The sequence below is a fragment of the Eucyclogobius newberryi genome, unplaced genomic scaffold (assembly GCF_026437365.1).
Source record: "Eucyclogobius newberryi isolate DKJ021-1_F unplaced genomic scaffold, fEucNew1.0.hap1 SCAF_101, whole genome shotgun sequence".
NCBI lineage: Eukaryota > Metazoa > Chordata > Actinopteri > Gobiiformes > Gobiidae > Eucyclogobius > Eucyclogobius newberryi.
The window spans coordinates 164,769-177,380 of record NW_027315726.1 but is presented as its reverse complement, the minus strand read 5'-3'; the positions used below and the strand labels follow the sequence as shown (position 1 = coordinate 177,380).

General features: G+C 53.5%; 1 pseudogene; it reads right to left on the bottom strand.

The window, feature by feature from the left end:
- Positions 1 to 6,664: 6,664 nt before the first annotated feature.
- LOC140382673 (tripartite motif-containing protein 16-like) lies at positions 6,665 to 10,890 on the bottom strand (annotated as a pseudogene).
- Between the last annotated feature and the right edge of the window lie 1,722 nt (positions 10,891 to 12,612).

Below are 12,612 nucleotides of genomic sequence, written 5' to 3'. Positions count from 1 at the left end.
CGGTGGGAGGCGGGGCCGGGGCCAGAGGAGGGGCCAGAGGAGGGGGCGGGGCCAGAGGCGGGGCAACTGTAACGGAAATGTCCAGAACACGGTTTATTTAAGCTGCGAGAGAACGAGGCCAAAAAGAAGAGAGCTGTGTGTTTAAATTTAGAGTTTTATTACAAACGGTCAAAACTTGTGTCTGCGCTGCATAATAAAGGTCAAAAAGTAAAAGTAAAGCACATTTTAGACCCTGTTTGACTGCTTCCTTCAGAGTGTGTAAATGATTTAATATATGTGAGTATTGTGAGCAGAGCTGATACTTCAAACTGCTCTAAATGTGATGAAACTGGACGTGACAGAACACAACCCTCTTCACAGCATGAATGACCCCAGCTTTATGTTGAATATTCCTGTATATTTAGCATGAATATACTTGTATTATGTTGTCATAGTGTCGATGGTGCTCAAACCTTTCTTCTAGTAAAGCTGGAAATATATCTCGCTTCAGTAAATATCTTTGAATTGGGAAGTTCTGATGTTCAAATGTGACACGTGGTTTGTGTTTCAAACCTTCACTTCCTGAGAAGCTGTTTCACATTCATCGAGATTCAGACACACAAAAAAGACTGAAACCATTTCATAAACTACATTTAGCTGAAGCTATTTAGTTTGTTTTAAGTCTTTAAACCTCTTTTTATTTTGTTTTTCTTCTTTACATTTAATTGTATCTATCGCTTGCTTTCTATGTAAATCACTGACTCTTTTGACAGGAGTGAGAGCCCGACAGGTGAGGACAGGAGTGAGAGCCCGACAGGTGAGGACAGGAGTGAGAGCCCGACAGGTGAGGACAGGAGTGAGAGCCCGACAGGTGAGGACAGGAGTGAGAGCCCGACAGGTGAGGACAGGAGTGAGAGCCCGACAGGTGAGGACAGGAGTGAGAGCCCGACAGGTGAGGACAGGAGTGAGAGCCCGACAGGTGAGGACAGGAGTGAGAGCCCGACAGGTGAGGACAGGAGTGAGAGCCCGACAGGTGAGGACAGGAGTGAGAACCCGACAGGTGAGGACAGGAGTGAGAGCCCGACAGGTGAGGACAGGAGTGAGAGCCCGACAGGTGAGGACAGGAGTGAGAGCCCGACAGGTGAGGACAGGAGTGAGAGCCCGACAGGTGAGGACAGGAGTGAGAGCCCGACAGGTGAGGACAGGAGTGAGAGCCCGACAGGTGAGGACAGGAGTGAGAGCCCGACAGGTGAGGACAGGAGTGAGAACCCGACAGGTGAGGACAGGAGTGAGAGCCCGACAGGTGAGGACAGGAGTGAGAGCCCGACAGGTGAGGACAGGAGTGAGAGCCCGACAGGTGAGGACAGGAGTGAGAGCCCGACAGGTGAGGACAGGAGTGAGAACCCGACAGGTGAGGACAGGAGTGAGAGCCCGACAGGTGAGGACAGGAGTGAGAGCCCGACAGGTGAGGACAGGAGTGAGAGCCCGACAGGTGAGGACAGGAGTGAGAGCCCGACAGGTGAGGACAGGAGTGAGAACCCGACAGGTGAGGACAGGAGTGAGAGCCCGACAGGTGAGGACAGGAGTGAGAGCCCGACAGGTGAGGACAGGAGTGAGAGCCCGACAGGTGAGGACAGGAGTGAGAGCCCGACAGGTGAGGACAGGAGTGAGAGCCCGACAGGTGAGGACAGGAGTGAGAACCCGACAGGTGAGGACAGGAGTGAGAGCCCGACAGGTGAGGACAGGAGTGAGAACCCGACAGGTGAGGACAGGAGTGAGAGCCCGACAGGTGAGGACAGGAGTGAGAGCCCGACAGGTGAGGACAGGAGTGAGAGCCCGACAGGTGAGGACAGGAGTGAGAACCCGACAGGTGAGGACAGGAGTGAGAGCCCGACAGGTGAGGACAGGAGTGAGAACCCGACAGGTGAGGACAGGAGTGAGAGCCCGACAGGTGAGGACAGGAGTGAGAGCCCGACAGGTGAGGACAGGAGTGAGAGCCCGACAGGTGAGGACAGGAGTGAGAGCCCGACAGGTGAGGACAGGAGTGAGAGCCCGACAGGTGAGGACAGGAGTGAGAACCCGACAGGTGAGGACAGGAGTGAGAGCCCGACAGGTGAGGACAGGAGTGAGAACCCGACAGGTGAGGACAGGAGTGAGAGCCCGACAGGTGAGGACAGGAGTGAGAGCCCGACAGGTGAGGACAGGAGTGAGAGCCCGACAGGTGAGGACAGGAGTGAGAGCCCGACAGGTGAGGACAGGAGTGAGAGCCCGACAGGTGAGGACAGGAGTGAGAACCCGACAGGTGAGGACAGGAGTGAGAGCCCGACAGGTGAGGACAGGAGTGAGAACCCGACAGGTGAGGACAGGAGTGAGAGCCCGACAGGTGAGGACAGGAGTGAGAGCCCGACAGGTGAGGACAGGAGTGAGAACCCGACAGGTGAGGACAGGAGTGAGAGCCCGACAGGTGAGGACAGGAGTGAGAGCCCGACAGGTGAGGACAGGAGTGAGAGCCCGACAGGTGAGGACAGGAGTGAGAACCCGACAGGTGAGGACAGGAGTGAGAGCCCGACAGGTGAGGACAGGAGTGAGAGCCCGACAGGTGAGGACAGGAGTGAGAGCCCGACAGGTGAGGACAGGAGTGAGAGCCCGACAGGTGAGGACAGGAGTGAGATCCCGACAGGTGAGGACAGGAGTGAGAGCCCGACAGGTGAGGACAGGAGTGAGAGCCCGACAGGTGAGGACAGGAGTGAGAGCCCGACAGGTGAGGACAGGAGTGAGAGCCCGACAGGTGAGGACAGGAGTGAGAACCCGACAGGTGAGGACAGGAGTGAGAGCCCGACAGGTGAGGACAGGAGTGAGAGCCCGACAGGTGAGGACAGGAGTGAGAGCCCGACAGGTGAGGACAGGAGTGAGAGCCCGACAGGTGAGGACAGGAGTGAGAGCCCGACAGGTGAGGACAGGAGTGAGAACCCGACAGGTGAGGACAGGAGTGAGAGCCCGACAGGTGAGGACAGGAGTGAGAGCCCGACAGGTGAGGACAGGAGTGAGAGCCCGACAGGTGAGGACAGGAGTGAGAACCCGACAGGTGAGGACAGGAGTGAGAGCCCGACAGGTGAGGACAGGAGTGAGAGCCCGACAGGTGAGGACAGGAGTGAGAGCCCGACAGGTGAGGACAGGAGTGAGAGCCCGACAGGTGAGGACAGGAGTGAGAGCCCGACAGGTGAGGACAGGAGTGAGAGCCCGACAGGTGAGGACAGGAGTGAGAGCCCGACAGGTGAGGACAGGAGTGAGAACCCGACAGGTGAGGACAGGAGTGAGAGCCCGACAGGTGAGGACAGGAGTGAGAACCCGACAGGTGAGGACAGGAGTGAGAGCCCGACAGGTGAGGACAGGAGTGAGAGCCCGACAGGTGAGGACAGGAGTGAGAACCCGACAGGTGAGGACAGGAGTGAGAGCCCGACAGGTGAGGACAGGAGTGAGAGCCCGACAGGTGAGGACAGGAGTGAGAGCCCGACAGGTGAGGACAGGAGTGAGAACCCGACAGGTGAGGACAGGAGTGAGAGCCCGACAGGTGAGGACAGGAGTGAGAGCCCGACAGGTGAGGACAGGAGTGAGAGCCCGACAGGTGAGGACAGGAGTGAGAGCCCGACAGGTGAGGACAGGAGTGAGAACCCGACAGGTGAGGACAGGAGTGAGAGCCCGACAGGTGAGGACAGGAGTGAGAGCCCGACAGGTGAGGACAGGAGTGAGAGCCCGACAGGTGAGGACAGGAGTGAGAGCCCGACAGGTGAGGACAGGAGTGAGAACCCGACAGGTGAGGACAGGAGTGAGAGCCCGACAGGTGAGGACAGGAGTGAGAGCCCGACAGGTGAGGACAGGAGTGAGAGCCCGACAGGTGAGGACAGGAGTGAGAGCCCGACAGGTGAGGACAGGAGTGAGAGCCCGACAGGTGAGGACAGGAGTGAGAGCCCGACAGGTGAGGACAGGAGTGAGAACCCGACAGGTGAGGACAGGAGTGAGAGCCCGACAGGTGAGGACAGGAGTGAGAGCCCGACAGGTGAGGACAGGAGTGAGAGCCCGACAGGTGAGGACAGGAGTGAGAACCCGACAGGTGAGGACAGGAGTGAGAGCCCGACAGGTGAGGACAGGAGTGAGAGCCCGACAGGTGAGGACAGGAGTGAGAGCCCGACAGGTGAGGACAGGAGTGAGAGCCCGACAGGTGAGGACAGGAGTGAGAGCCCGACAGGTGAGGACAGGAGTGAGAACCCGACAGGTGAGGACAGGAGTGAGAGCCCGACAGGTGAGGACAGGAGTGAGAGCCCGACAGGTGAGGACAGGAGTGAGAGCCCGACAGGTGAGGACAGGAGTGAGAGCCCGACAGGTGAGGACAGGAGTGAGAGCCCGACAGGTGCCCTCTCTCCCTCTCTCTTTCTCTTTTTCCATCTTAAAAATCATCCCTCATTTTCTCACTCGTTCTTAATTATTCCCTGTGATTAGTTTATGTCATCGTTTCACAACTTTTAGAGACCAGAGCGACACTGAAGCTAACGACAACTAGCACGAGAGCAGCACACGCTGGGTTTTTTGGGAGGCAAGGCAAGTTTATTTGTGTTGCACATTTCATACACAAGGCAGTTCAAAGTGCTTAACAGCAGGAAAAATGCATTCAAATCACAAAGAAATTACAGAAACAGAAATACAATAAATTTAACTAAATTAAAAATTATCAATCCAACTGATTTTCTAAACTAATAAAATCACAAACAAAAGAGAAGAGTGCAAAGAAAAAATCATTTCAGTCATATGCGCAGCTAAACAAAACTGTTTTTAGCTTAGATTTGAACATTGTCAGAGTAGAAGCCTGTCTCACATCTTCAGGAAGAATGTTCCAGATTTTAGCTGCAAAAAACTGAAACACAGATTCCCCATGTTTAGTCCTGACTCTGGCACCAGCAGGAGGCCGGTCCATGTTTAGTCCTGACTCTGGCACCAGCAGGAGGCCGGTCCATGTTTAGTCCTGACTCTGGCACCAGCAGGAGGCCGGTCCATGTTTAGTCCTGACTCTGGGCACCAGCAGGAGGCCGGTCCATGTTTAGTCCTGACTCTGGCACCAGCAGGAGGCCGGTCCATGTTTAGACCTGACTCTGGCACCAGCAGGAGGCCGGTCCATGTTTAGTCCTGACTCTGGCACCAGCAGGAGGCCGGTCCATGTTTAGTCCTGACTCTGGCACCAGCAGGAGGCCGGTCCATGTTTAGTCCTGACTCTGGCACCAGCAGGAGGCCGGTCCATGTTTAGTCCTGACTCTGGCACCAGCAGGAGGCCGGTCCATGTTTAGTCCTGACTCTGGGCACCAGCAGGAGGCCGGTCCATGTTTAGTCCTGACTCTGGCACCAGCAGGAGGCCGGTCCATGTTTAGTCCTGACTCTGGGCACCAGCAGGAGGCCGGTCCATGTTTAGTCCTGACTCTGGGCACCAGCAGGAGGCCGGTCCATGTTTAGTCCTGACTCTGGCACCAGCAGGAGGCCGGTCCATGTTTAGTCCTGACTCTGGCACCAGCAGGAGGCCGGTCCATGTTTAGTCCTGACTCTGGGCACCAGCAGGAGGCCGGTCCATGTTTAGTCCTGACTCTGGCACCAGCAGGAGGCCGGTCCCTGTTTAGTCCTGACTCTGGCACCAGCAGGAGGCCGGCCCATGTTTAGTCCTGACTCTGGCACCAGCAGGAGGCCGGTCCCTGTTTAGTCCTGACTCTGGCACCAGCAGGAGGCCGGTCCATGTTTAGTCCTGACTCTGGCACCAGCAGGAGGCCGGTCCCTGAGGTCCTCAGAGTCCGAGATGGTTCATATGGCACTAACATATCCAAGATGTACCATCAAAAGAGTCGATTGTTCCAAAGCTTTGATCAACTCAGACTCGCCTTCTTTCTGCTTTACCTGAATGTTCCACTATATAATAAAGCATTAAACGTATCTCTTCTTATTCCACTGCTGCTGTTAATGACGCTGCAATTCACTTTCTAATCTCACTATTTGTGACGTATTTGAGGTTTTGAGACAGAAAAGTCCACATGAAAACAGATGGATTGATGACTTTATTGTTGATTTGAAAGTTCCAGAGTAAAGATGATGCTGTTTGCCTTCACCATTGTATAACCAGTGTTACTCATTCTGTGACTCTGAGACACTTTTACAATTATGGTTCAAAGTCAACACAAAACACAGTGAAAATCTACAGAGAAACAAACAGAAGACAAATAGTATCATTGGTGCAGTTTTAGATGAAATAAGAACATGACTTTTTACATCTGACAAAGAGTTAAATACAGTTACATTACACCAGGAAGAACATTTGAACTGAAAGAAAGTTCAAATGAAGTGAGTTAAAACAGTGTCTGATGTAAAATATGTAGAGAATATATGAGTTTAGTTTGAACAGTCATAGTTTGAACAGTCATAGTTTGAACAGTCATAGTTTGAACAGTCGTAGTTTGAACAGTCGTAGTTTGAACAGTCGTAGTTTGAACAGTCATAGTTTAAACAGTCATAGTTTGAACAGTCGTAGTTTGAACAGTCGTAGTTTGAACAGTCATAGTTTGAACAGTCATAGTTTGTATTGTTGAGTGAAACAAAAGCTCGTCTGAACCACATTCTAACTCAATATTGTGTCAAATGTTTTAATCAGTTTTTCTCATGATTTGTTTCTCCACATGAAAAGTTTAAACGTGTTTAGCAAAAATAACCACAATATTACACAGATTCCAGTGTAAAGAGAGTGAGTGAAAGTGGTCTGGACTCTGTGGATGAGACTCATGGTATTTTCAGAGACGCTGTGAAACGCCAAAACCCCTGCACTGTGGTCCAGGTAAACCCCGATTCTGGACGAGACTGGACCTGAGACCTGGGACAGGACTGACTTCAACAGAAATGAAGGACGGGTTTTGTTACAGACTAAGACCCAGGATTTATCATTGAATCCAAATCTACATTCATTAGAGTTTCCTTTTCTTTGAATATCTCTGTATGAAACTGCTATAGAAACACACGGCCCGCTCCACTCCACCTCCCAGTAACATCGGCCCCTCAGACTCTCTCTGCTCAGGACCTGACGCCAGTAACTGAATCTGTCTGAATGATCAGGATAACTCTGGTCTTCTCTCATAACTGTTGCTCTTCTGTTTCCATCAGACAGAGACAGTTTGGTCTGAGCTGTGTTTAGGTCCAGAGTGATTTCTGTATAATATTGTAAGAAGTCCTCTCTGGAGCTGGGTTCAGCTGGTGACGGTAAAACCTGGACTGGACTCAGAGTGAGCTGGAGTTTGTCCCTGAGCGCTGACACAGCTCTGGTCACGTCCTCAAAGTGGCTCCGGGGCCCTGTCTGAATCCTGGCTGGCTCTGTGCTCTGTGTGTCTGTGGACAGTGAAGCGTAGAGCTGTAGAAACTGGTTATGATCCGGAGTGAGGGACAGTGTGTCCAGCTCAGAGATGCTCCTCTTCAGCTCAGTCACGTCCTGCTGCAGTTGGTCCTGGAGCTCTTGGACTGGGCTCAGTTGGGTCTGCTCCTGGGAGAGGATCTGCTGCTCCACTTCAGAGCCTCTTTTCTCCAGGAGAAGGACCATCTCTCTGAAGCTGTCCCTGCTGCGCTGCACTCCTGTTTGAGCCTCTTCAGGTCTGTGTCTTGGTCCTGGAGGCTCTGGAGCAGCAGGGCCCTCCTGGCCGGCAGCTCTGCCTGTTTCTGGGCCCTCTCTGAGGCAGAGGACACTATGTCGTGGCCCTTGTGCTGGTCCAAACAGAGAGAGCAGATGTTCTGCTGGTCGGTGCGGCAGAAGATTTCCATCACTTTGTGGTGTTGAGAGCAGATGTTTTCCTGGAGCTTGTGGGACGGCGCCACCAGCTGGTGTTTCTGTAACGCTGCAGCATCATAATGAGGCTGAAAGTGGCTCTCACAGTATGAAGCCACACACTGCAGACAGGACTGGTGACCAACATTTGTCACATTAAATGTGACATATTAAAATGTGACATTTTAATACATTACATTTTAATGTATTAAAACATCATGGGGTCTGAAGTCCATGAAGCCGTTTTAATGTTCGATGAGTTTAAACTCTCACCGAGAACAGAACATGACGATTATAAAGCAAGAATGGTCCAAATATTACAATTTTTTTTCATCCCTTTAGTGTGTTTTTTGTCATACTTCATACAGTAATAAGTGCACATAAGTATATATACATGTCATATACATGTCATACATGTCATATACATGTCATACATGTCATATACATGTCATATACATGTCATACATGTCATACATGTCATATACATGTCATATACATGTCATATACATGTCATATATATGTCATATACATGTCATATACATGTCATATACATGTCATATACATGTCATACATGTCATACATGTCATATACATGTGATATACATGTCATATACATGTCATACATGTCATATACATGTCATATACATGTCATACATGTCATATACATGTCATATACATGTCATACATGTCATATACATGTCATATACATGTCATACATGTCATACATGTCATATACATGTCATATACATGTCATACATGTGATATACATGTCATACATGTGATATACATGTGATATACATGTCATACATGTCATATACATGTCATATACATGTCATATACATGTCATACATTTCATATACATGTCATATACATGTCATATACATGTCATACATGTCATATACATGTCATATACATGTCATATACATGTCATACATGTCATATACATGTCATATACATGTCATATACATGTCATACATGTCATATACATGTCATACATTTCATATACATTTCATATACATGTCATATACATGTCATACATGTCATATACATGTCATATACATGTCATACATGTCATATACATGTCATATACATGTCATATACATGTCATACATGTCATATATATGTCATATACATGTCATATACATGTCATATACATGTCATACATTTCATATACATGTCATATACATGTCATATACATGTCATACATGTGATATACATGTCATATACATGTCATATACATGTCATACATGTCATATATATGTCATATACATGTCATATACATGTCATATACATGTCATACATGTCATATATATGTCATATACATGTCATATACATGTCATATACATGTCATACATGTGATATACATGTCATATACATGTCATACATGTCATATACATGTCATATACATGTCATACATGTCATATACATGTCATATACATGTCACTGCTGATGTTTGTCACTTTTCTATCCAGGCCAGCAGAGGGCGCTATAACACAGGCCGGAGCATTTAGACTCTTCCACGACTTTGTACTTCTACTCGGGTTATAATATTCCGATCATACACAAGAATATTTACTCTAAAGTGTCACAGCTCGAATAAAAGTATTAGCAGTTTATTACAGTCGGTTTTGTCAGTTTTGATCTGTTTTTTGGTTGGTCGAACTCAAACGGGACGTGAACGTTTAGGCAGAACGTCTCTGAAAACTGTAGAAAGTGCGTTCACCTGCCACTGCCATCCGGTCCCTCAGGCCCCTCCGGCTCCTCCGGCTCCTCCGGCTCCTCGGGCGCAGACAGAGGGCGCTCTCCGTCTCCCGCGGGGCTTGCATTTGTGCCGACGGGCTCTTCCAGCTCCTCTTGGCTCCCCAAACTAAACTGAGAGAAACAGGACGAGCAGTGAGAGGCGGGCGAGAGGCGGGTGAGAGGCGGGTGAGAGGCGGGTGAGAGGCGGGTGAGAGGCGGGCGTGAGGCGGGCGAGGAGGGAGGCGGGAGAGAGGAGGGCGAGATGCGGGTGAGAGGCGGGTGAGAGGCGGGCGTGAGGCGGGAGAGAGGTAACGAGAGAGGCGGGCGTGAGGTGGGCGAGAGGCGGGCGAGAGGCGGGAGAGAGGCGGGCGAGAGGCGGGCGAGAGGCGGGCGAGAGGCGAGAGAGGCGAGAGAGGGGGGAGGGAGGTAACGAGAGAGGCGGGCGAGAGGCGGGCGATAGGTGGGCGAGAGGCGGGAGAGAGGGGGGCGAGAGGCGGGAGAGATGTAACGAGAGAGGCGGGCGAGAGGCGGGAGAGAGGCGGGCGAGGAGAGAGGCGGGAGAGAGACGGGTGAGAGGCGGGCGTGAGGCGGGAGAGAGGTAATGAGAGAGGCGGGCATGAGGTGGGCAAGAGGCGGGCGAGAGGTAACGAGAGAGGAGGGCTTGAGGTGGGCGAGAGGCAGGCGGGAGGCGGGAGAGAGGAGGGCGAGAGGCGGGCGAGAGGCGAGAGAGAGGCGGGAGAGAGGTAACGAGAGAGGCGGGCGAGAGGCGGGCGACAGGTGGGCGAGAGGCGGGAGAGAGAGGGGGCGAGAGGCGGGAGAGAGAGGGGCCGAGAAGCGGGCGAGGTGAGAGGCGGGCGTGAGGCAGGAGAGAGGTAATGAGAGAGGCGGAAATGAGGTGGGCGAGAGGCGGGAGAGAGGCGGGCGAGAGGCGGGCGAGAGGCGAGCGAGAGAAGGCAGAGAGGCGGGAGAGAGGCGGGCGAGAGGCGGGTAAGAGGCGGGTGAGAGGCGGGTGAGAGGCGAGAGAGAGGCGGGCGAGAGGCGGGAGAGAGGTAACGAGAGAGGCGGGCGAGAGGCGGGAGAGAGGTAACGAGAGAGGCGGGCGAGAGGCGGGCGACAGGTGGGCGAGAGGCGGGAGAGAGGGGGGCGAGAGGCGGGAGAGAGGCGAGAGAGAGGCGGGCGAGAGAGAGGCGGGCGAGAGGCGACAGAGAGGCGGGTGAGAGTCCCTGGTGCGTGTGGCATTACCTCTGCTTCTGTCACACAGCTCTGGTTGCCCTGGTTACGATCCTTGTCCTGGTGCCGCTCCTCGTCGTCCTCGTCCTCCTCCTGCAGAACAGACATGACACTCACACAGACGGACACGAGGGGGCGTGTCTTACCTGGATGGTGGGAGTGACCTTGGAGGGAGGGACAGAGTGGAGGAGGAGGCGTGTCTTACCTGGATGGTGGGAGCGACCTTGGAGGGAGGGACAGAGGTTTTTTTCCTGCACCGCTTCTTCCTGTGGCCTCTGGGGGCCCCGTGGGGTCTGGGCCTCTGGGGCGGCGGCAGGTGAGCGGACAGAGGGCGGTGAGTGTGGAGCTGACTGTGTCTGCGGTCTGAGGGGGGACGAGACGGGTGAGACATGCAGGGATGAGGGGGACGAGACGGGTGAGACATGCAGGGATGAGGGGGACGAGACGGATGAGACATGCAGGGATGAGGGGGACGAGACGGGTGAGACATGCAGGGATGAGGGGGACGAGAGGGTGAGACATGCAGGGATGAGGGGGGGACGAGATGGGTGAGACATGCAGGGATGAGTGGGACGAGATGGGTGAGACATGCAGGGATGAGGGGGACGAGACGGATGAGACATGCAGGGATGAGGGGGACGAGACGGATGAGACATGCAGGGATGAGGGGGACGAGACGGGTGAGACATGCAGGGATGAGGGGGACGAGACGGGTGAGACATGCAGGGATGAGGGGTACGAGACGGGTGAGACATGCAGGGATGAGGGGGACGAGACGGGTGAGACATGCAGGGATGAGGGGGACGAGACGGATGAGACATGCAGGGATGAGGGGGACGAGACGGGTGAGACATGCAGGTATGAGGGGGGACGAGACGGGTGAGACATGCAGGTATGAGGGAGGACGAGACAGATGAGACATGCAGGGATGAGGGGGATGAGACAGGTGAGACATGCAGGGATGAGGGGGACGAGACGGGTGAGACATGCAGGGATGAGGGGGACGAGACGGGTGAGACATGCAGGGATGAGGGAGGACGAGACGGGTGAGACATGCAGGGATGAGGGGGACGAGACGGGTGAGACATGCAGGGATGAGGGGGACGAGACGGATGAGACATGCAGGGATGAGGGGGACGAGACGGATGAGACATGCAGGGATGAGGGGGACGAGACGGATGAGACATGCAGGGATGAGGGGGACGAGACGGGTGAGAAATGCAGGGATGAGGGGGACGAGACGGATGAGACATGCAGGGATGAGGGGGACGAGACGGGTGAGACATGCAGGGATGAGGGGGACGAGACGGGTGAGACATGCAGGGATGAGGGGGGACGAGACGGATGAGACATGCAGGGATGAGGGGGACGAGACGGGTGAGACATGCAGGGATGAGGGGGACGAGACGGGTGAGACATGCAGGGATGAGGGGGACGAGACGGGTGAGACATGCAGAGATAAGGGGGGGACGAGATGGGTGAGACATGCAGGGATGAGGGGGGACGAGACGGGTGAGACATGCAGGGATGAGGGGGACGAGACGGGTGAGACATATAGGGATGAGGGAGGACGAGACGGGTGAGACATGCAGGGATGAGGGGGACGAGACGGGTGAGACATGCAGGGATGAGGGGGGGACGAGATGGGTGAGACATGCAGGGGTGAGGGGGGACGAGACGGGTGAGACATGCAGGGATGAGGGGGGGACGAGATGGGTGAGACATGCAGGGATGAGGGGGGACGAAATGGGTGAGACATACATGGATGAGGGGGACGAGACGGGTGAGACATGCAGGTATGAGGGGGGACGAGACGGGTGAGACATGCAG